General features: G+C 47.3%; 72 non-coding genes across 72 annotated transcripts; all 72 read left to right on the top strand.

The window, feature by feature from the left end:
- Positions 1 to 33: 33 nt before the first annotated feature.
- On the top strand, positions 34 to 152 carry LOC148983630 (5S ribosomal RNA). Its single transcript, XR_016162470.1, has one exon. It is a non-coding gene; the product is annotated as a 5S ribosomal RNA (ribosomal RNA).
- A 63-nt stretch (positions 153 to 215) lies between these two features.
- Positions 216 to 334, top strand: LOC148983631 (5S ribosomal RNA). The gene has a single exon (XR_016164407.1). It is a non-coding gene; the product is annotated as a 5S ribosomal RNA (ribosomal RNA).
- Positions 335 to 397: 63 nt separating this feature from the next.
- Positions 398 to 516, top strand: LOC148983632 (5S ribosomal RNA). The gene has a single exon (XR_016164408.1). It is a non-coding gene; the product is annotated as a 5S ribosomal RNA (ribosomal RNA).
- A 167-nt stretch (positions 517 to 683) lies between these two features.
- Positions 684 to 802, top strand: LOC148983633 (5S ribosomal RNA). Its single transcript, XR_016164409.1, has one exon. It is a non-coding gene; the product is annotated as a 5S ribosomal RNA (ribosomal RNA).
- A 170-nt stretch (positions 803 to 972) lies between these two features.
- On the top strand, positions 973 to 1,091 carry LOC148983634 (5S ribosomal RNA). The gene has a single exon (XR_016160318.1). It is a non-coding gene; the product is annotated as a 5S ribosomal RNA (ribosomal RNA).
- A 63-nt stretch (positions 1,092 to 1,154) lies between these two features.
- On the top strand, positions 1,155 to 1,273 carry LOC148983635 (5S ribosomal RNA). The gene has a single exon (XR_016164410.1). It is a non-coding gene; the product is annotated as a 5S ribosomal RNA (ribosomal RNA).
- Positions 1,274 to 1,336: 63 nt separating this feature from the next.
- LOC148983636 (5S ribosomal RNA) lies at positions 1,337 to 1,455 on the top strand. The gene has a single exon (XR_016164411.1). It is a non-coding gene; the product is annotated as a 5S ribosomal RNA (ribosomal RNA).
- A 63-nt stretch (positions 1,456 to 1,518) lies between these two features.
- On the top strand, positions 1,519 to 1,637 carry LOC148983637 (5S ribosomal RNA). Its single transcript, XR_016164412.1, has one exon. It is a non-coding gene; the product is annotated as a 5S ribosomal RNA (ribosomal RNA).
- Positions 1,638 to 1,700: 63 nt separating this feature from the next.
- Positions 1,701 to 1,819, top strand: LOC148983638 (5S ribosomal RNA). The gene has a single exon (XR_016164413.1). It is a non-coding gene; the product is annotated as a 5S ribosomal RNA (ribosomal RNA).
- A 63-nt stretch (positions 1,820 to 1,882) lies between these two features.
- On the top strand, positions 1,883 to 2,001 carry LOC148983639 (5S ribosomal RNA). The gene has a single exon (XR_016164415.1). It is a non-coding gene; the product is annotated as a 5S ribosomal RNA (ribosomal RNA).
- A 161-nt stretch (positions 2,002 to 2,162) lies between these two features.
- Positions 2,163 to 2,281, top strand: LOC148983640 (5S ribosomal RNA). The gene has a single exon (XR_016164416.1). It is a non-coding gene; the product is annotated as a 5S ribosomal RNA (ribosomal RNA).
- A 63-nt stretch (positions 2,282 to 2,344) lies between these two features.
- LOC148983641 (5S ribosomal RNA) lies at positions 2,345 to 2,463 on the top strand. Its single transcript, XR_016162174.1, has one exon. It is a non-coding gene; the product is annotated as a 5S ribosomal RNA (ribosomal RNA).
- A 63-nt stretch (positions 2,464 to 2,526) lies between these two features.
- Positions 2,527 to 2,645, top strand: LOC148983642 (5S ribosomal RNA). Its single transcript, XR_016164004.1, has one exon. It is a non-coding gene; the product is annotated as a 5S ribosomal RNA (ribosomal RNA).
- A 63-nt stretch (positions 2,646 to 2,708) lies between these two features.
- Positions 2,709 to 2,827, top strand: LOC148983643 (5S ribosomal RNA). Its single transcript, XR_016164417.1, has one exon. It is a non-coding gene; the product is annotated as a 5S ribosomal RNA (ribosomal RNA).
- Positions 2,828 to 2,890: 63 nt separating this feature from the next.
- Positions 2,891 to 3,009, top strand: LOC148983644 (5S ribosomal RNA). The gene has a single exon (XR_016161600.1). It is a non-coding gene; the product is annotated as a 5S ribosomal RNA (ribosomal RNA).
- A 172-nt stretch (positions 3,010 to 3,181) lies between these two features.
- Positions 3,182 to 3,300, top strand: LOC148983645 (5S ribosomal RNA). Its single transcript, XR_016162019.1, has one exon. It is a non-coding gene; the product is annotated as a 5S ribosomal RNA (ribosomal RNA).
- A 63-nt stretch (positions 3,301 to 3,363) lies between these two features.
- LOC148983646 (5S ribosomal RNA) lies at positions 3,364 to 3,482 on the top strand. The gene has a single exon (XR_016164418.1). It is a non-coding gene; the product is annotated as a 5S ribosomal RNA (ribosomal RNA).
- Positions 3,483 to 3,545: 63 nt separating this feature from the next.
- On the top strand, positions 3,546 to 3,664 carry LOC148983647 (5S ribosomal RNA). Its single transcript, XR_016164419.1, has one exon. It is a non-coding gene; the product is annotated as a 5S ribosomal RNA (ribosomal RNA).
- A 63-nt stretch (positions 3,665 to 3,727) lies between these two features.
- On the top strand, positions 3,728 to 3,846 carry LOC148983648 (5S ribosomal RNA). The gene has a single exon (XR_016164420.1). It is a non-coding gene; the product is annotated as a 5S ribosomal RNA (ribosomal RNA).
- A 63-nt stretch (positions 3,847 to 3,909) lies between these two features.
- On the top strand, positions 3,910 to 4,028 carry LOC148983649 (5S ribosomal RNA). Its single transcript, XR_016164421.1, has one exon. It is a non-coding gene; the product is annotated as a 5S ribosomal RNA (ribosomal RNA).
- Positions 4,029 to 4,190: 162 nt separating this feature from the next.
- Positions 4,191 to 4,309, top strand: LOC148983650 (5S ribosomal RNA). The gene has a single exon (XR_016164422.1). It is a non-coding gene; the product is annotated as a 5S ribosomal RNA (ribosomal RNA).
- A 63-nt stretch (positions 4,310 to 4,372) lies between these two features.
- LOC148983651 (5S ribosomal RNA) lies at positions 4,373 to 4,491 on the top strand. The gene has a single exon (XR_016162175.1). It is a non-coding gene; the product is annotated as a 5S ribosomal RNA (ribosomal RNA).
- Positions 4,492 to 4,554: 63 nt separating this feature from the next.
- LOC148983652 (5S ribosomal RNA) lies at positions 4,555 to 4,673 on the top strand. Its single transcript, XR_016162471.1, has one exon. It is a non-coding gene; the product is annotated as a 5S ribosomal RNA (ribosomal RNA).
- Positions 4,674 to 4,736: 63 nt separating this feature from the next.
- Positions 4,737 to 4,855, top strand: LOC148983653 (5S ribosomal RNA). Its single transcript, XR_016164423.1, has one exon. It is a non-coding gene; the product is annotated as a 5S ribosomal RNA (ribosomal RNA).
- Positions 4,856 to 4,918: 63 nt separating this feature from the next.
- LOC148983654 (5S ribosomal RNA) lies at positions 4,919 to 5,037 on the top strand. The gene has a single exon (XR_016164424.1). It is a non-coding gene; the product is annotated as a 5S ribosomal RNA (ribosomal RNA).
- A 63-nt stretch (positions 5,038 to 5,100) lies between these two features.
- LOC148983655 (5S ribosomal RNA) lies at positions 5,101 to 5,219 on the top strand. The gene has a single exon (XR_016164426.1). It is a non-coding gene; the product is annotated as a 5S ribosomal RNA (ribosomal RNA).
- Positions 5,220 to 5,381: 162 nt separating this feature from the next.
- LOC148983656 (5S ribosomal RNA) lies at positions 5,382 to 5,500 on the top strand. The gene has a single exon (XR_016164427.1). It is a non-coding gene; the product is annotated as a 5S ribosomal RNA (ribosomal RNA).
- Positions 5,501 to 5,563: 63 nt separating this feature from the next.
- Positions 5,564 to 5,682, top strand: LOC148983657 (5S ribosomal RNA). The gene has a single exon (XR_016160319.1). It is a non-coding gene; the product is annotated as a 5S ribosomal RNA (ribosomal RNA).
- A 63-nt stretch (positions 5,683 to 5,745) lies between these two features.
- On the top strand, positions 5,746 to 5,864 carry LOC148983658 (5S ribosomal RNA). Its single transcript, XR_016161378.1, has one exon. It is a non-coding gene; the product is annotated as a 5S ribosomal RNA (ribosomal RNA).
- A 63-nt stretch (positions 5,865 to 5,927) lies between these two features.
- On the top strand, positions 5,928 to 6,046 carry LOC148983659 (5S ribosomal RNA). Its single transcript, XR_016162548.1, has one exon. It is a non-coding gene; the product is annotated as a 5S ribosomal RNA (ribosomal RNA).
- Positions 6,047 to 6,109: 63 nt separating this feature from the next.
- On the top strand, positions 6,110 to 6,228 carry LOC148983660 (5S ribosomal RNA). Its single transcript, XR_016163070.1, has one exon. It is a non-coding gene; the product is annotated as a 5S ribosomal RNA (ribosomal RNA).
- A 63-nt stretch (positions 6,229 to 6,291) lies between these two features.
- LOC148983661 (5S ribosomal RNA) lies at positions 6,292 to 6,410 on the top strand. Its single transcript, XR_016164428.1, has one exon. It is a non-coding gene; the product is annotated as a 5S ribosomal RNA (ribosomal RNA).
- A 63-nt stretch (positions 6,411 to 6,473) lies between these two features.
- On the top strand, positions 6,474 to 6,592 carry LOC148983662 (5S ribosomal RNA). Its single transcript, XR_016164429.1, has one exon. It is a non-coding gene; the product is annotated as a 5S ribosomal RNA (ribosomal RNA).
- Positions 6,593 to 6,655: 63 nt separating this feature from the next.
- On the top strand, positions 6,656 to 6,774 carry LOC148983663 (5S ribosomal RNA). Its single transcript, XR_016164430.1, has one exon. It is a non-coding gene; the product is annotated as a 5S ribosomal RNA (ribosomal RNA).
- Positions 6,775 to 6,837: 63 nt separating this feature from the next.
- Positions 6,838 to 6,956, top strand: LOC148983664 (5S ribosomal RNA). The gene has a single exon (XR_016164431.1). It is a non-coding gene; the product is annotated as a 5S ribosomal RNA (ribosomal RNA).
- Positions 6,957 to 7,019: 63 nt separating this feature from the next.
- LOC148983665 (5S ribosomal RNA) lies at positions 7,020 to 7,138 on the top strand. The gene has a single exon (XR_016164432.1). It is a non-coding gene; the product is annotated as a 5S ribosomal RNA (ribosomal RNA).
- Positions 7,139 to 7,201: 63 nt separating this feature from the next.
- LOC148983666 (5S ribosomal RNA) lies at positions 7,202 to 7,320 on the top strand. The gene has a single exon (XR_016166758.1). It is a non-coding gene; the product is annotated as a 5S ribosomal RNA (ribosomal RNA).
- A 63-nt stretch (positions 7,321 to 7,383) lies between these two features.
- On the top strand, positions 7,384 to 7,502 carry LOC148983667 (5S ribosomal RNA). The gene has a single exon (XR_016164433.1). It is a non-coding gene; the product is annotated as a 5S ribosomal RNA (ribosomal RNA).
- Positions 7,503 to 7,565: 63 nt separating this feature from the next.
- On the top strand, positions 7,566 to 7,684 carry LOC148983668 (5S ribosomal RNA). The gene has a single exon (XR_016164434.1). It is a non-coding gene; the product is annotated as a 5S ribosomal RNA (ribosomal RNA).
- Positions 7,685 to 7,846: 162 nt separating this feature from the next.
- LOC148983669 (5S ribosomal RNA) lies at positions 7,847 to 7,965 on the top strand. The gene has a single exon (XR_016164435.1). It is a non-coding gene; the product is annotated as a 5S ribosomal RNA (ribosomal RNA).
- A 63-nt stretch (positions 7,966 to 8,028) lies between these two features.
- Positions 8,029 to 8,147, top strand: LOC148983670 (5S ribosomal RNA). Its single transcript, XR_016164437.1, has one exon. It is a non-coding gene; the product is annotated as a 5S ribosomal RNA (ribosomal RNA).
- Positions 8,148 to 8,210: 63 nt separating this feature from the next.
- LOC148983671 (5S ribosomal RNA) lies at positions 8,211 to 8,329 on the top strand. Its single transcript, XR_016162472.1, has one exon. It is a non-coding gene; the product is annotated as a 5S ribosomal RNA (ribosomal RNA).
- Positions 8,330 to 8,392: 63 nt separating this feature from the next.
- Positions 8,393 to 8,511, top strand: LOC148983672 (5S ribosomal RNA). The gene has a single exon (XR_016164438.1). It is a non-coding gene; the product is annotated as a 5S ribosomal RNA (ribosomal RNA).
- Positions 8,512 to 8,574: 63 nt separating this feature from the next.
- On the top strand, positions 8,575 to 8,693 carry LOC148983673 (5S ribosomal RNA). Its single transcript, XR_016164439.1, has one exon. It is a non-coding gene; the product is annotated as a 5S ribosomal RNA (ribosomal RNA).
- Positions 8,694 to 8,865: 172 nt separating this feature from the next.
- Positions 8,866 to 8,984, top strand: LOC148983674 (5S ribosomal RNA). Its single transcript, XR_016164440.1, has one exon. It is a non-coding gene; the product is annotated as a 5S ribosomal RNA (ribosomal RNA).
- Positions 8,985 to 9,047: 63 nt separating this feature from the next.
- On the top strand, positions 9,048 to 9,166 carry LOC148983675 (5S ribosomal RNA). The gene has a single exon (XR_016164441.1). It is a non-coding gene; the product is annotated as a 5S ribosomal RNA (ribosomal RNA).
- A 63-nt stretch (positions 9,167 to 9,229) lies between these two features.
- LOC148983676 (5S ribosomal RNA) lies at positions 9,230 to 9,348 on the top strand. Its single transcript, XR_016164443.1, has one exon. It is a non-coding gene; the product is annotated as a 5S ribosomal RNA (ribosomal RNA).
- Positions 9,349 to 9,411: 63 nt separating this feature from the next.
- On the top strand, positions 9,412 to 9,530 carry LOC148983677 (5S ribosomal RNA). The gene has a single exon (XR_016162474.1). It is a non-coding gene; the product is annotated as a 5S ribosomal RNA (ribosomal RNA).
- Positions 9,531 to 9,593: 63 nt separating this feature from the next.
- On the top strand, positions 9,594 to 9,712 carry LOC148983678 (5S ribosomal RNA). The gene has a single exon (XR_016164444.1). It is a non-coding gene; the product is annotated as a 5S ribosomal RNA (ribosomal RNA).
- Positions 9,713 to 9,775: 63 nt separating this feature from the next.
- Positions 9,776 to 9,894, top strand: LOC148983679 (5S ribosomal RNA). Its single transcript, XR_016164445.1, has one exon. It is a non-coding gene; the product is annotated as a 5S ribosomal RNA (ribosomal RNA).
- Positions 9,895 to 9,957: 63 nt separating this feature from the next.
- LOC148983680 (5S ribosomal RNA) lies at positions 9,958 to 10,076 on the top strand. Its single transcript, XR_016164446.1, has one exon. It is a non-coding gene; the product is annotated as a 5S ribosomal RNA (ribosomal RNA).
- A 168-nt stretch (positions 10,077 to 10,244) lies between these two features.
- LOC148983681 (5S ribosomal RNA) lies at positions 10,245 to 10,363 on the top strand. Its single transcript, XR_016164447.1, has one exon. It is a non-coding gene; the product is annotated as a 5S ribosomal RNA (ribosomal RNA).
- Positions 10,364 to 10,426: 63 nt separating this feature from the next.
- Positions 10,427 to 10,545, top strand: LOC148983682 (5S ribosomal RNA). Its single transcript, XR_016163167.1, has one exon. It is a non-coding gene; the product is annotated as a 5S ribosomal RNA (ribosomal RNA).
- A 63-nt stretch (positions 10,546 to 10,608) lies between these two features.
- Positions 10,609 to 10,727, top strand: LOC148983683 (5S ribosomal RNA). The gene has a single exon (XR_016164449.1). It is a non-coding gene; the product is annotated as a 5S ribosomal RNA (ribosomal RNA).
- A 174-nt stretch (positions 10,728 to 10,901) lies between these two features.
- On the top strand, positions 10,902 to 11,020 carry LOC148983684 (5S ribosomal RNA). The gene has a single exon (XR_016164450.1). It is a non-coding gene; the product is annotated as a 5S ribosomal RNA (ribosomal RNA).
- Positions 11,021 to 11,083: 63 nt separating this feature from the next.
- LOC148983685 (5S ribosomal RNA) lies at positions 11,084 to 11,202 on the top strand. The gene has a single exon (XR_016164451.1). It is a non-coding gene; the product is annotated as a 5S ribosomal RNA (ribosomal RNA).
- Positions 11,203 to 11,265: 63 nt separating this feature from the next.
- LOC148983686 (5S ribosomal RNA) lies at positions 11,266 to 11,384 on the top strand. The gene has a single exon (XR_016164452.1). It is a non-coding gene; the product is annotated as a 5S ribosomal RNA (ribosomal RNA).
- A 63-nt stretch (positions 11,385 to 11,447) lies between these two features.
- On the top strand, positions 11,448 to 11,566 carry LOC148983687 (5S ribosomal RNA). The gene has a single exon (XR_016164453.1). It is a non-coding gene; the product is annotated as a 5S ribosomal RNA (ribosomal RNA).
- A 63-nt stretch (positions 11,567 to 11,629) lies between these two features.
- LOC148983688 (5S ribosomal RNA) lies at positions 11,630 to 11,748 on the top strand. Its single transcript, XR_016164454.1, has one exon. It is a non-coding gene; the product is annotated as a 5S ribosomal RNA (ribosomal RNA).
- Positions 11,749 to 11,811: 63 nt separating this feature from the next.
- LOC148983689 (5S ribosomal RNA) lies at positions 11,812 to 11,930 on the top strand. Its single transcript, XR_016164455.1, has one exon. It is a non-coding gene; the product is annotated as a 5S ribosomal RNA (ribosomal RNA).
- A 174-nt stretch (positions 11,931 to 12,104) lies between these two features.
- On the top strand, positions 12,105 to 12,223 carry LOC148983690 (5S ribosomal RNA). Its single transcript, XR_016164456.1, has one exon. It is a non-coding gene; the product is annotated as a 5S ribosomal RNA (ribosomal RNA).
- Positions 12,224 to 12,286: 63 nt separating this feature from the next.
- On the top strand, positions 12,287 to 12,405 carry LOC148983691 (5S ribosomal RNA). The gene has a single exon (XR_016163168.1). It is a non-coding gene; the product is annotated as a 5S ribosomal RNA (ribosomal RNA).
- Positions 12,406 to 12,468: 63 nt separating this feature from the next.
- LOC148983692 (5S ribosomal RNA) lies at positions 12,469 to 12,587 on the top strand. Its single transcript, XR_016164010.1, has one exon. It is a non-coding gene; the product is annotated as a 5S ribosomal RNA (ribosomal RNA).
- Positions 12,588 to 12,758: 171 nt separating this feature from the next.
- Positions 12,759 to 12,877, top strand: LOC148983693 (5S ribosomal RNA). The gene has a single exon (XR_016164457.1). It is a non-coding gene; the product is annotated as a 5S ribosomal RNA (ribosomal RNA).
- A 63-nt stretch (positions 12,878 to 12,940) lies between these two features.
- On the top strand, positions 12,941 to 13,059 carry LOC148983694 (5S ribosomal RNA). The gene has a single exon (XR_016164458.1). It is a non-coding gene; the product is annotated as a 5S ribosomal RNA (ribosomal RNA).
- Positions 13,060 to 13,122: 63 nt separating this feature from the next.
- On the top strand, positions 13,123 to 13,241 carry LOC148983695 (5S ribosomal RNA). Its single transcript, XR_016163624.1, has one exon. It is a non-coding gene; the product is annotated as a 5S ribosomal RNA (ribosomal RNA).
- Positions 13,242 to 13,304: 63 nt separating this feature from the next.
- LOC148983696 (5S ribosomal RNA) lies at positions 13,305 to 13,423 on the top strand. Its single transcript, XR_016164460.1, has one exon. It is a non-coding gene; the product is annotated as a 5S ribosomal RNA (ribosomal RNA).
- Positions 13,424 to 13,486: 63 nt separating this feature from the next.
- Positions 13,487 to 13,605, top strand: LOC148983697 (5S ribosomal RNA). The gene has a single exon (XR_016163360.1). It is a non-coding gene; the product is annotated as a 5S ribosomal RNA (ribosomal RNA).
- A 172-nt stretch (positions 13,606 to 13,777) lies between these two features.
- On the top strand, positions 13,778 to 13,896 carry LOC148983698 (5S ribosomal RNA). Its single transcript, XR_016164461.1, has one exon. It is a non-coding gene; the product is annotated as a 5S ribosomal RNA (ribosomal RNA).
- A 63-nt stretch (positions 13,897 to 13,959) lies between these two features.
- On the top strand, positions 13,960 to 14,078 carry LOC148983699 (5S ribosomal RNA). The gene has a single exon (XR_016162153.1). It is a non-coding gene; the product is annotated as a 5S ribosomal RNA (ribosomal RNA).
- Positions 14,079 to 14,141: 63 nt separating this feature from the next.
- LOC148983700 (5S ribosomal RNA) lies at positions 14,142 to 14,260 on the top strand. The gene has a single exon (XR_016163299.1). It is a non-coding gene; the product is annotated as a 5S ribosomal RNA (ribosomal RNA).
- Positions 14,261 to 14,323: 63 nt separating this feature from the next.
- On the top strand, positions 14,324 to 14,442 carry LOC148983701 (5S ribosomal RNA). The gene has a single exon (XR_016164462.1). It is a non-coding gene; the product is annotated as a 5S ribosomal RNA (ribosomal RNA).
- The last annotated feature ends 7 nt before the right edge of the window (positions 14,443 to 14,449 follow it).

The raw sequence follows: 14,449 nt of genomic DNA on the forward strand, positions 1-14,449 counted from the left end.
CATTCAAATAGCCCAATTTTGGCAGCAGATTTCGCTTACGGCCATACCACCTTGAGAACGCCCGAACTTGTCTGATCTCGGAAGCTAAGCAGGGTCGGGCCTGGTTAGTACTTGGATGGGAGACCGCCTGGGAATACCAGGTGCTGTAAGCTTTATGTAGTTTACTACCCTAATGTTCTAACCATATAAATAGCCCAATTTTGGCTGCAGATTTCGCTTACGGCCATACCACCTTGAGAACGCCCGAACTCGTCTGATCTCGGAAGCTAAGCAGGGTCGGGCCTGGTTAGTACTTGGATGGGAGACCGCCTGGGAATACCAGGTGCTGTAAGCTTTATGTAGTTTACTACCCTCATGTTCTAACCATTCAAATAGCCCAATTTTGGCAGCAGATTTCGCTTACGGCCATACCACCTTGAGAACGCCCGAACTCGTCTGATCTCGGAAGCTAAGCAGGGTCGGGCCTGGTTAGTACTTGGATGGGAGACCGCCTGGGAATACCAGGTGCTGTAAGCTTTATTGTTTAAAAAAAAAAAAAAAAGAGTCAATGAAATGCTTCAAAAATCCTAAATTGTCTTTTTTCCCCCTCAAAATTCCTGAAATAGTCTCTCTGTTTCTTCAGAAAGCCTGAAAGAGTCTCTTTTTTTTCTTCTTCAAATAGCCCAATTTTGGCTGCAGATTTCGCTTACGGCCATACCACCTTGAGAACGCCCGAACTCGTCTGATCTCGGAAGCTAAGCAGGGTCGGGCCTGGTTAGTACTTGGATGGGAGACCGCCTGGGAATACCAGGTGCTGTAAGCTTTATTGTTTAAAAAAAAAAAAAAAAAAAGAGTCAATGAAATGCTTCAAAAATCCTAAATTGTCTTTTTTCCCCCTCAAAATTCCTGAAATAGTCTCTCTGTTTCTTCAGAAAGCCTGAAAGAGTCTCTTTTTTTTCTTCTTCAAATAGCCCAATTTTGGCAGCAGATTTCGCTTACGGCCATACCACCTTGAGAACGCCCGACCTCGTCTGATCTCGGAAGCTAAGCAGGGTCGGGCCTGGTTAGTACTTGGATGGGAGACCGCCTGGGAATACCAGGTGCTGTAAGCTTTATGTAGTTTACTACCCTAATGTTCTAACCATTCAAATAGCCCAATTTTGGCTGCAGATTTCGCTTACGGCCATACCACCTTGAGAACGCCCGAACTCGTCTGATCTCGGAAGCTAAGCAGGGTCGGGCCTGGTTAGTACTTGGATGGGAGACCGCCTGGGAATACCAGGTGCTGTAAGCTTTATGTAGTTTACTACCTTCATGTTCTAACCATTCAAATAGCCCAATTTTGGCAGCAGATTTCGCTTACGGCCATACCACCTTGAGAACGCCCGAACTCGTCTGATCTCGGAAGCTAAGCAGGGTCGGGCCTGGTTAGTACTTGGATGGGAGACCGCCTGGGAATACCAGGTGCTGTAAGCTTTATGTAGTTTACTACCCTAATGTTCTAACCATTCAAATAGCCCAATTTTGGCAGCAGATTTCGCTTACGGCCATACCACCTTGAGAACGCCCGAACTCGTCTGATCTCGGAAGCTAAGCAGGGTCGGGCCTGGTTAGTACTTGGATGGGAGACCGCCTGGGAATACCAGGTGCTGTAAGCTTTATGTAGTTTACTACCCTCATGTTCTAACCATTCAAATAGCCCAATTTTGGCTGCAGATTTCGCTTACGGCCATACCACCTTGAGAACGCCCGAACTCGTCTGATCTCGGAAGCTAAGCAGGGTCGGGCCTGGTTAGTACTTGGATGGGAGACCGCCTGGGAATACCAGGTGCTGTAAGCTTTATGTAGTTTACTACCCTAATGTTCTAACCATTCAAATAGCCCAATTTTGGCTGCAGATTTCGCTTACGGCCATACCACCTTGAGAACGCCCGAACTCGTCTGATCTCGGAAGCTAAGCAGGGTCGGGCCTGGTTAGTACTTGGATGGGAGACCGCCTGGGAATACCAGGTGCTGTAAGCTTTATTGTTTAAAAAAAAAAAAGTCAATGAAATGCTTCAAAAATCCTAAATTGTCTTTTTTCCCCCTCAAAATTCCTGAAATAGTCTCTCTGTTTCTTCAGAAAGCCTGAAAGAGTCTCTTTTTTTTCTTCTTCAAATAGCCCAATTTTGGCTGCAGATTTCGCTTACGGCCATACCACCTTGAGAACGCCCGAACTCGTCTGATCTCGGAAGCTAAGCAGGGTCGGGCCTGGTTAGTACTTGGATGGGAGACCGCCTGGGAATACCAGGTGCTGTAAGCTTTATGTAGTTTACTACCCTCATGTTCTAACCATTCAAATAGCCCAATTTTGGCAGCAGATTTCGCTTACGGCCATACCACCTTGAGAACGCCCGAACTCGTCTGATCTCGGAAGCTAAGCAGGGTCGGGCCTGTTTAGTACTTGGATGGGAGACCGCCTGGGAATACCAGGTGCTGTAAGCTTTATGTAGTTTACTACCCTCATGTTCTAACCATTCAAATAGCCCAATTTTGGCAGCAGATTTCGCTTACGGCCATACCACCTTGAGAACGCCCGAACTTGTCTGATCTCGGAAGCTAAGCAGGGTCGGGCCTGGTTAGTACTTGGATGGGAGACCGCCTGGGAATACCAGGTCCTGTAAGCTTTATGTAGTTTACTACCCTAATGTTCTAACCATTCAAATAGCCCAATTTTGGCTGCAGATTTCGCTTACGGCCATACCACCTTGAGAACGCCCGAACTCGTCTGATCTCGGAAGCTAAGCAGGGTCGGGCCTGGTTAGTACTTGGATGGGAGACCGCCTGGGAATACCAGGTGCTGTAAGCTTTATGTAGTTTACTACCCTCATGTTCTAACCATTCAAATAGCCCAATTTTGGCAGCAGATTTCGCTTACGGCCATACCACCTTGAGAACGCCTGAACTCGTCTGATCTCGGAAGCTAAGCAGGGTCGGGCCTGGTTAGTACTTGGATGGGAGACCGCCTGGGAATACCAGGTGCTGTAAGCTTTATTGTTTAAAAAAAAAAAAAAAAAAAAAGAGTCAATGAAATGCTTCAAAAATCCTAAATTGTCTTTTTTCCCCCTCAAAATTCCTGAAATAGTCTCTCTGTTTCTTCAGAAAGCCTGAAAGAGTCTCTTTTTTTTCTTCTTCAAATAGCCCAATTTTGGCTGCAGATTTCGCTTACGGCCATACCACCTTGGGAACGCCCGAACTCGTCTGATCTCGGAAGCTAAGCAGGGTCGGGCCTGGTTAGTACTTGGATGGGAGACCGCCTGGGAATAACAGGTGCTGTAAGCTTTATGTAGTTTACTACCTTCATGTTCTAACCATTCAAATAGCCCAATTTTGGCAGCAGATTTCGCTTACGGCCATACCACCTTGAGAACGCCCGAACTCGTCTGATCTCGGAAGCTAAGCAGGGTCGGGCCTGGTTAGTACTTGGATGGGAGACCGCCTGGGAATACCAGGTGCTGTAAGCTTTATGTAGTTTACTACCCTAATGTTCTAACCATTCAAATAGCCCAATTTTGGCTGCAGATTTCGCTTACGGCCATACCACCTTGAGAACGCCCGAACTCGTCTGATCTCGGAAGCTAAGCAGGGTCGGGCCTGGTTAGTACTTGGATGGGAGACCGCCTGGGAATACCAGGTGCTGTAAGCTTTATGTAGTTTACTACCCTCATGTTCTAACCATTCAAATAGCCCAATTTTGGCTGCAGATTTCGCTTACGGCCATACCACCTTGAGAACGCCCGAACTCGTCTGATCTCGGAAGCTAAGCAGGGTCGGGCCTGGTTAGTACTTGGATGGGAGACCGCCTGGGAATACCAGGTGCTGTAAGCTTTATGTAGTTTACTACCCTAATGTTCTAACCATTCAAATAGCCCAATTTTGGCTGCAGATTTCGCTTACGGCCATACCACCTTGAGAACGCCCGAACTCGTCTGATCTCGGAAGCTAAGCAGGGTCGGGCCTGGTTAGTACTTGGATGGGAGACCGCCTGGGAATACCAGGTGCTGTAAGCTTTATTGTTTAAAAAAAAAAAAAGTCAATGAAATGCTTCAAAAATCCTAAATTGTCTTTTTTCCCCCTCAAAATTCCTGAAATAGTCTCTCTGTTTCTTCAGAAAGCCTGAAAGAGTCTCTTTTTTTTCTTCTTCAAATAGCCCAATTTTGGCTGCAGATTTCGCTTACGGCCATACCACCTTGAGAACGCCCGAACTCGTCTGATCTCGGAAGCTAAGCAGGGTCGGGCCTGGTTAGTACTTGGATGGGAGACCGCCTGGGAATACCAGGTGCTGTAAGCTTTATGTAGTTTACTACCCTCATGTTCTAACCATTCAAATAGCCCAATTTTGGCAGCAGATTTCGCTTACGGCCATACCACCTTGAGAACGCCCGAACTCGTCTGATCTCGGAAGCTAAGCAGGGTCGGGCCTGTTTAGTACTTGGATGGGAGACCGCCTGGGAATACCAGGTGCTGTAAGCTTTATGTAGTTTACTACCCTCATGTTCTAACCATTCAAATAGCCCAATTTTGGCAGCAGATTTCGCTTACGGCCATACCACCTTGAGAACGCCCGAACTTGTCTGATCTCGGAAGCTAAGCAGGGTCGGGCCTGGTTAGTACTTGGATGGGAGACCGCCTGGGAATACCAGGTGCTGTAAGCTTTATGTAGTTTACTACCCTAATGTTCTAACCATTCAAATAGCCCAATTTTGGCTGCAGATTTCGCTTACGGCCATACCACCTTGAGAACGCCCGAACTCGTCTGATCTCGGAAGCTAAGCAGGGTCGGGCCTGGTTAGTACTTGGATGGGAGACCGCCTGGGAATACCAGGTGCTGTAAGCTTTATGTAGTTTACTACCCTCATGTTCTAACCATTCAAATAGCCCAATTTTGGCAGCAGATTTCGCTTACGGCCATACCACCTTGAGAACGCCCGAACTCGTCTGATCTCGGAAGCTAAGCAGGGTCGGGCCTGGTTAGTACTTGGATGGGAGACCGCCTGGGAATACCAGGTGCTGTAAGCTTTATGTAGTTTACTACCCTAATGTTCTAACCATTCAAATAGCCCAATTTTGGCTGCAGATTTCGCTTACGGCCATACCACCTTGAGAACGCCCGAACTCGTCTGATCTCGGAAGCTAAGCAGGGTCGGGCCTGGTTAGTACTTGGATGGGAGACCGCCTGGGAATACCAGGTGCTGTAAGCTTTATTGTTTAAAAAAAAAAAAAGTCAATGAAATGCTTCAAAAATCCTAAATTGTCTTTTTTCCCCCTCAAAATTCCTGAAATAGTCTCTCTGTTTCTTCAGAAAGCCTGAAAGAGTCTCTTTTTTTTCTTCTTCAAATAGCCCAATTTTGGCTGCAGATTTCGCTTACGGCCATACCACCTTGAGAACGCCCGAACTCGTCTGATCTCGGAAGCTAAGCAGGGTCGGGCCTGGTTAGTACTTGGATGGGAGACCGCCTGGGAATACCAGGTGCTGTAAGCTTTATGTAGTTTACTACCCTCATGTTCTAACCATTCAAATAGCCCAATTTTGGCTGCAGATTTCGCTTACGGCCATACCACCTTGAGAACGCCCGACCTCGTCTGATCTCGGAAGCTAAGCAGGGTCGGGCCTGGTTAGTACTTGGATGGGAGACCGCCTGGGAATACCAGGTGCTGTAAGCTTTATGTAGTTTACTACCCTCATGTTCTAACCATTCAAATAGCCCAATTTTGGCAGCAGATTTCGCTTACGGCCATACCACCTTGAGAACGCCCGAACTCGTCTGATCTCGGAAGCTAAGCAGGGTCGGGCTGGGTTAGTACTTGGATGGGAGACCGCCTGGGAATACCAGGTGCTGTAAGCTTTATGTAGTTTACTACCCTCATGTTCTAACCATTCAAATAGCCCAATTTTGGCAGCAGATTTCGCTTACGGCCATACCACCTTGAGAACGCCCGAACTCGTCTGATCTCGGAAGCTAAGCAGTGTCGGGCCTGGTTAGTACTTGGATGGGAGACCGCCTGGGAATACCAGGTGCTGTAAGCTTTATGTAGTTTACTACCCTCATGTTCTAACCATTCAAATAGCCCAATTTTGGCAGCAGATTTCGCTTACGGCCATACCACCTTGAGAACGCCCGAACTTGTCTGATCTCGGAAGATAAGCAGGGTCGGGCCTGGTTAGTACTTGGATGGGAGACCGCCTGGGAATACCAGGTGCTGTAAGCTTTATGTAGTTTACTACCCTCATGTTCTAACCATTCAAATAGCCCAATTTTGGCAGCAGATTTCGCTTACGGCCATACCACCTTGAGAACGCCCGAACTCGTCTGATCTCGGAAGCTAAGCAGGGTCGGGCCTGGTTAGTACTTGGATGGGAGACCGCCTGGGAATACCAGGTGCTGTAAGCTTTATGTAGTTTACTACCCTCATGTTCTAACCATTCAAATAGCCCAATTTTGGCAGCAGATTTCGCTTACGGCCATACCACCTTGAGAACGCCCGAACTCGTCTGATCTCGGAAGCTAAGCAGGGTCGGGCCTGGTTAGTACTTGGATGGGAGACCGCCTGGGAATACCAGGTGCTGTAAGCTTTATGTAGTTTACTACCCTCATGTTCTAACCATTCAAATAGCCCAATTTTGGCAGCAGATTTCGCTTACGGCCATACCACCTTGAGAACGCCCGAACTCGTCTGATCTCGGAAGCTAAGCAGGGTCGGGCCTGGTTAGTACTTGGATGGGAGACCGCCTGGGAATACCAGGTGCTGTAAGCTTTATGTAGTTTACTACCCTAATGTTCTAACCATTCAAATAGCCCAATTTTGGCTGCAGATTTCGCTTACGGCCATACCACCTTGAGAACGCCCGAACTCGTCTGATCTCGGAAGCTAAGCAGGGTCGGGCCTGGTTAGTACTTGGATGGGAGACCGCCTGGGAATACCAGGTGCTGTAAGCTTTATGTAGTTTACTACCCTCATGTTCTAACCATTCAAATAGCCCAATTTTGGCAGCAGATTTCGCTTACGGCCATACCACCTTGAGAACGCCCGAACTCGTCTGATCTCGGAAGCTAAGCAGGGTCGGGCCTGGTTAGTACTTGGATGGGAGACCGCCTGGGAATACCAGGTGCTGTAAGCTTTATGTAGTTTACTACCTTCATGTTCTAACCATTCAAATAGCCCAATTTTGGCAGCAGATTTCGCTTACGGCCATACCACCTTGAGAACGCCCGAACTCGTCTGATCTCGGAAGCTAAGCAGGGTCGGGCCTGGTTAGTACTTGGATGGGAGACCGCCTGGGAATACCAGGTGCCGTAAGCTTTATGTAGTTTACTACCCTAATGTTCTAACCATTCAAATAGCCCAATTTTGGCTGCAGATTTCGCTTACGGCCATACCACCTTGAGAACGCCCGAACTCGTCTGATCTCGGAAGCTAAGCAGGGTCGGGCCTGGTTAGTACTTGGATGGGAGACCGCCTGGGAATACCAGGTGCTGTAAGCTTTATGTAGTTTACTACCCTCATGTTCTAACCATTCAAATAGCCCAATTTTGGCTGCAGATTTCGCTTACGGCCATACCACCTTGAGAACGCCCGAACTCGTCTGATCTCGGAAGCTAAGCAGGGTCGGGCCTGGTTAGTACTTGGATGGGAGACCGCCTGGGAATACCAGGTGCTGTAAGCTTTATTGTTTAAAAAAAAAAAAAGTCAATGAAATGCTTCAAAAATCCTAAATTGTCTTTTTTCCCCCTCAAAATTCCTGAAATAGTCTCTCTGTTTCTTCAGAAAGCCTGAAAGAGTCTCTTTTTTTTCTTCTTCAAATAGCCCAATTTTGGCTGCAGATTTCGCTTACGGCCATACCACCTTGAGAACGCCCGAACTCGTCTGATCTCGGAAGCTAAGCAGGGTCGGGCCTGGTTAGTACTTGGATGGGAGACCGCCTGGGAATACCAGGTGCTGTAAGCTTTATGTAGTTTACTACCCTCATGTTCTAACCATTCAAATAGCCCAATTTTGGCAACAGATTTCGCTTACGGCCATACCACCTTGAGAACGCCCGAACTCGTCTGATCTCGGAAGCTAAGCAGGGTCGGGCCTGGTTAGTACTTGGATGGGAGACCGCCTGGGAATACCAGGTGCTGTAAGCTTTATGTAGTTTACTACCCTCATGTTCTAACCATTCAAATAGCCCAATTTTGGCAGCAGATTTCGCTTACGGCCATACCACCTTGAGAACGCCCGAACTTGTCTGATCTCGGAAGCTAAGCAGGGTCGGGCCTGGTTAGTACTTGGATGGGAGACCGCCTGGGAATACCAGGTGCTGTAAGCTTTATGTAGTTTACTACCCTAATGTTCTAACCAATCAAATAGCCCAATTTTGGCTGCAGATTTCGCTTACGGCCATACCACCTTGAGAACGCCCGAACTCGTCTGATCTCGGAAGCTAAGCAGGGTCGGGCCTGGTTAGTACTTGGATGGGAGACCGCCTGGGAATACCAGGTGCTGTAAGCTTTATGTAGTTTACTACCCTCATGTTCTAACCATTCAAATAGCCCAATTTTGGCAGCAGATTTCGCTTACGGCCATACCACCTTGAGAACGCCCGAACTCGTCTGATCTCGGAAGCTAAGCAGGGTCGGGCCTGGTTAGTACTTGGATGGGAGACCGCCTGGGAATACCAGGTGCTGTAAGCTTTATTGTTTAAAAAAAAAAAAAAAAAAAAAGAGTCAATGAAATGCTTCAAAAATCCTAAATTGTCTTTTTTCCCCCTCAAAATTCCTGAAATAGTCTCTCTGTTTCTTCAGAAAGCCAGAAAGAGTCTCTTTTTTTTCTTCTTCAAATAGCCCAATTTTGGCTGCAGATTTCGCTTACGGCCATACCACCTTGAGAACGCCCGAACTCGTCTGATCTCGGAAGCTAAGCAGGGTCGGGCCTGGTTAGTACTTGGATGGGAGACCGCCTGGGAATACCAGGTGCTGTAAGCTTTATGTAGTTTACTACCCTCATGTTCTAACCATTCAAATAGCCCAATTTTGGCAGCAGATTTCGCTTACGGCCATACCACCTTGAGAACGCCCGAACTCGTCTGATCTCGGAAGCTAAGCAGGGTCGGGCCTGGTTAGTACTTGGATGGGAGACCGCCTGGGAATACCAGGTGCTGTAAGCTTTATGTAGTTTACTACCCTCATGTTCTAACCATTCAAATAGCCCAATTTTGGCAGCAGATTTCGCTTACGGCCATACCACCTTGAGAACGCCCGAACTCGTCTGATCTCGGAAGCTAAGCAGGGTCGGGCCTGGTTAGTACTTGGATGGGAGACCGCCTGGGAATACCAGGTGCTGTAAGCTTTATGTAGTTTACTACCCTCATGTTCTAACCATTCAAATAGCCCAATTTTGGCAGCAGATTTCGCTTACGGCCATACCACCTTGAGAACGCCCGAACTTGTCTGATCTCGGAAGCTAAGCAGGGTCGGGCCTGGTTAGTACTTGGATGGGAGACCGCCTGGGAATACCAGGTGCTGTAAGCTTTATGTAGTTTACTACCCTAATGTTCTAACCATTCAAATAGCCCAATTTTGGCTGCAGATTTCGCTTACGGCCATACCACCTTGAGAACGCCCGAACTCGTCTGATCTCGGAAGCTAAGCAGGGTCGGGCCTGGTTAGTACTTGGATGGGAGACCGCCTGGGAATACCAGGTGCTGTAAGCTTTATGTAGTTTACTACCCTCATGTTCTAACCATTCAAATAGCCCAATTTTGGCAGCAGATTTCGCTTACGGCCATACCACCTTGAGAACGCCCGAACTCGTCTGATCTCGGAAGCTAAGCAGGGTCGGGCCTGGTTAGTACTTGGATGGGAGACCGCCTGGGAATACCAGGTGCTGTAAGCTTTATATAGTTTACTACCCTAATGTTCTAACCATTCAAATAGCCCAATTTTGGCAGCAGATTTCGCTTACGGCCATACCACCTTGAGAACGCCCGAACTCGTCTGATCTCGGAAGCTAAGCAGGGTCGGGCCTGGTTAGTACTTGGATGGGAGACCGCCTGGGAATACCAGGTGCTGTAAGCTTTATTGTTTAAAAAAAAAAAAAAAAAGAGTCAATGAAATGGTTCAAAAATCCTAAATTGTCTTTTTTTCCCCTCGAAAAGCCTGAAATATTCTCTGAGTTTCTTCAGAAAGCCTGAAAGAGTCTCTTTTTTTTCTTCTTCAAATAGCCCAAGTTTGGCAGCAGATTTCGCTTACGGCCATACCACCTTGAGAACGCCCGAACTCGTCTGATCTCGGAAGCTAAGCAGGGTCGGGCCTGGTTAGTACTTGGATGGGAGACCGCCTGGGAATACCAGGTGCTGTAAGCTTTATATAGTTTACTACCCTAATGTTCTAACCATTCAAATAGCCCAATTTTGGCAGCAGATTTCGCTTACGGCCATACCACCTTGAGAACGCCCGAACTCGTCTGATCTCGGAAGCTAAGCAGGGTCGGGCCTGGTTAGTACTTGGATGGGAGACCGCCTGGGAATACAAGGTGCTGTAAGCTTTATATAGTTTACTACCCTAATTTTCTAACCATTCAAATAGCCCAATTTTGGCAGCAGATTTCGCTTACGGCCATACCACCTTGAGAACGCCCGAACTCGTCTGATCTCGGAAGCTAAGCAGGGTCGGGCCTGGTTAGTACTTGGATGGGAGACCGCCTGGGAATACCAGGTGCTGTAAGCTTTATTGTTTAAAAAAAAAAAAAAAAAAAAAAAGAGTCAATGAAATGGTTCAAAAATCCTAAATTGTCTTTTTTTCCCCTCGAAAAGCCTGAAATATTCTCTGAGTTTCTTCAGAAAGCCTGAAAGAGTCTCTTTTTTTTCTTCTTCAAATAGCCCAATTTTGGCAGCAGATTTCGCTTACGGCCATACCACCTTGAGAACGCCCGAACTCGTCTGATCTCGGAAGCTAAGCAGGGTCGGGCCTGGTTAGTACTTGGATGGGAGACCGCCTGGGAATACCAGGTGCTGTAAGCTTTATATAGTTTACTACCCTAATGTTCTAACCATTCAAATAGCCCAATTTTGGCAGCAGATTTTGCTTACGGCCATACCACCTTGAGAACGCCCGAACTCGTCTGATCTCGGAAGCTAAGCAGGGTCGGGCCTGGTTAGTACTTGGATGGGAGACCGCCTGGGAATACCAGGTGCTGTAAGCTTTATATAGTTTACTACCCTAATGTTCTAACCATTCAAATAGCCCAATTTTGGCAGCAGATTTCGCTTACGGCCATACCACCTTGAGAACGCCCGAACTCGTCTGATCTCGGAAGCTAAGCAGGGTCGGGCCTGGTTAGTACTTGGATGGGAGACCGCCTGGGAATACCAGGTGCTGTAAGCTTTATATAGTTTACTACCCTAATGTTCTAACCATTCAAATAGCCCAATTTTGGCAGCAGATTTCGCTTACGGCCATACCACCTTGAGAACGCCCGAACTCGTCTGATCTCGGAAGCTAAGCAGGGTCGGGCCTGGTTAGTACTTGGATGGGAGACCGCCTGGGAATACCAGGTGCTGTAAGCTTTATATAGTTTACTACCCTAATGTTCTAACCATTCAAATAGCCCAATTTTGGCAGCAGATTTCGCTTACGGCCATACCACCTTGAGAACGCCCGAACTCGTCTGATCTCGGAAGCTAAGCAGGGTCGGGCCTGGTTAGTACTTGGATGGGAGACCGCCTGGGAATACCAGGTGCTGTAAGCTTTATATAGTTTACTACCCTAATGTTCTAACCATTCAAATAGCCCAATTTTGGCAGCAGATTTCGCTTACGGCCATACCACCTTGAGAACGCCCGAACTCGTCTGATCTCGGAAGCTAAGCAGGGTCGGGCCTGGTTAGTACTTGGATGGGAGACCGCCTGGGAATACCAGGTGCTGTAAGCTTTATTGTTTAAAAAAAAAAAAAAAAAAAAAAAGAGTCAATGAAATGGTTCAAAAATCCTAAATTGTCTTTTTTTCCCCTCGAAAAGCCTGAAATATTCTCTGAGTTTCTTCAGAAAGCCTGAAAGAGTCTCTTTTTTTTCTTCTTCAAATAGCCCAAGTTTGGCAGCAGATTTCGCTTACGGCCATACCACCTTGAGAACGCCCGAACTCGTCTGATCTCGGAAGCTAAGCAGGGTCGGGCCTGGTTAGTACTTGGATGGGAGACCGCCTGGGAATACCAGGTGCTGTAAGCTTTATATAGTTTACTACCCTAATGTTCTAACCATTCAAATAGCCCAATTTTGGCAGCAGATTTCGCTTACGGCCATACCACCTTGAGAACGCCCGAACTCGTCTGATCTCGGAAGCTAAGCAGGGTCGGGCCTGGTTAGTACTTGGATGGGAGACCGCCTGGGAATACAAGGTGCTGTAAGCTTTATATAGTTTACTACCCTAATTTTCTAACCATTCAAATAGCCCAATTTTGGCAGCAGATTTCGCTTACGGCCGTACCACCTTGAGAACGCCCGAACTCGTCTGATCTCGGAAGCTAAGCAGGGTCGGGCCTGGTTAGTACTTGGATGGGAGACCGCCTGGGAATACCAGGTGCTTTAAGCTTTATTGTTTAAAAAAAAAAAAAAAAAAAAGAGTCAATGAAATGGTTCAAAAATCCTAAATTGTCTTTTTTTCCCCTCGAAAAGCCTGAAATATTCTCTGAGTTTCTTCAGAAAGCCTGAAAGAGTCTCTTTTTTTTCTTCTTCAAATAGCCCAAGTTTGGCAGCAGATTTCGCTTACGGCCATACCACCTTGAGAACGCCCGAACTCGTCTGATCTCGGAAGCTAAGCAGGGTCGGGCCTGGTTAGTACTTGGATGGGAGACCGCCTGGGAATACCAGGTGCTGTAAGCTTTATATAGTTTACTACCCTAATGTTCTAACCATTCAAATAGCCCAATTTTGGCAGCAGATTTCGCTTACGGCCATACCACCTTGAGAACGCCCGAACTCGTCTGATCTCGGAAGCTAAGCAGGGTCGGGCCTGGTTAGTACTTGGATGGGAGACCGCCTGGGAATACCAGGTGCTGTAAGCTTTATATAGTTTACTACCCTAATGTTCTAACCATTCAAATAGCCCAATTTTGGCAGCAGATTTCGCTTATGGCCATACCACCTTGAGAACGCCCGAACTCGTCTGATCTCGGAAGCTAAGCAGGGTCGGGCCTGGTTAGTACTTGGATGGGAGACCGCCTGGGACTACCAGGTGCTGTAAGCTTTATATAGTTTACTACCCTAATGTTCTAACCATTCAAATAGCCCAATTTTGGCAGCAGATTTCGCTTACGGCCATACCACCTTGAGAACGCCCGAACTCGTCTGATCTCGGAAGCTAAGCAGGGTCGGGCCTGGTTAGTACTTGGATGGGAGACCGCCTGGGAATACCAGGTGCTGTAAGCTTTATATAGTTTACTACCCTAATTTTCTAACCATTCAAATAGCCCAATTTTGGCAGCAGATTTCGCTTACGGCCATACCACCTTGAGAACGCCCGAACTCGTCTGATCTCGGAAGCTAAGCAGGGTCGGGCCTGGTTAGTACTTGGATGGGAGACCGCCTGGGAATACCAGGTGCTTTAAGCTTTATTGTTTAAAAAAAAAAAAAAAAAAAAAGAGTCAATGAAATGGTTCAAAAATCCTAAATTGTCTTTTTTTCCCCTCGAAAAGCCTGAAATATTCTCTGAGTTTCTTCAGAAAGCCTGAAAGAGTCTCTTTTTTTTCTTCTTCAAATAGCCCAAGTTTGGCAGCAGATTTCGCTTACGGCCATACCACCTTGAGAACGCCCGAACTCGTCTGATCTCGGAAGCTAAGCAGGGTCGGGCCTGGTTAGTACTTGGATGGGAGACCGCCTGGGAATACCAGGTGCTGTAAGCTTTATATAGTTTACTACCCTAATGTTCTAACCATTCAAATAGCCCAATTTTGGCAGCAGATTTCGCTTACGGCCATACCACCTTGAGAACGCCCGAATTCGTCTGATCTCGGAAGCTAAGCAGGGTCGGGCCTGGTTAGTACTTGGATGGGAGACCGCCTGGGAATACCAGGTGCTGTAAGCTTTATATAGTTTACTACCCTAATGTTCTAACCATTCAAATAGCCCAATTTTGGCAGCAGATTTCGCTTACGGCCATACCACCTTGAGAACGCCCGAACTCGTCTGATCTCGGAAGCTAAGCAGGGTCGGGCCTGGTTAGTACTTGGATGGGAGACCGCCTGGGACTACCAGGTGCTGTAAGCTTTATATAGTTTACTACCCTAATGTTCTAACCATTCAAATAGCCCAATTTTGGCAGCAGATTTCGCTTACGGCCATACCACCTTGAGAACGCCCGAACTCGTCTGATCTCGGAAGCTAAGCAGGGTCGGGCCTGGTTAGTACTTGGATGGGAGACCGCCTGGGAATACCAGGTGCTGTAAGCTTTATATA

Source organism: Pimephales promelas, chromosome 3 (genome assembly GCF_988280905.1).
Source record: "Pimephales promelas chromosome 3, fPimPro1.hap1.1, whole genome shotgun sequence".
NCBI lineage: Eukaryota > Metazoa > Chordata > Actinopteri > Cypriniformes > Leuciscidae > Pimephales > Pimephales promelas.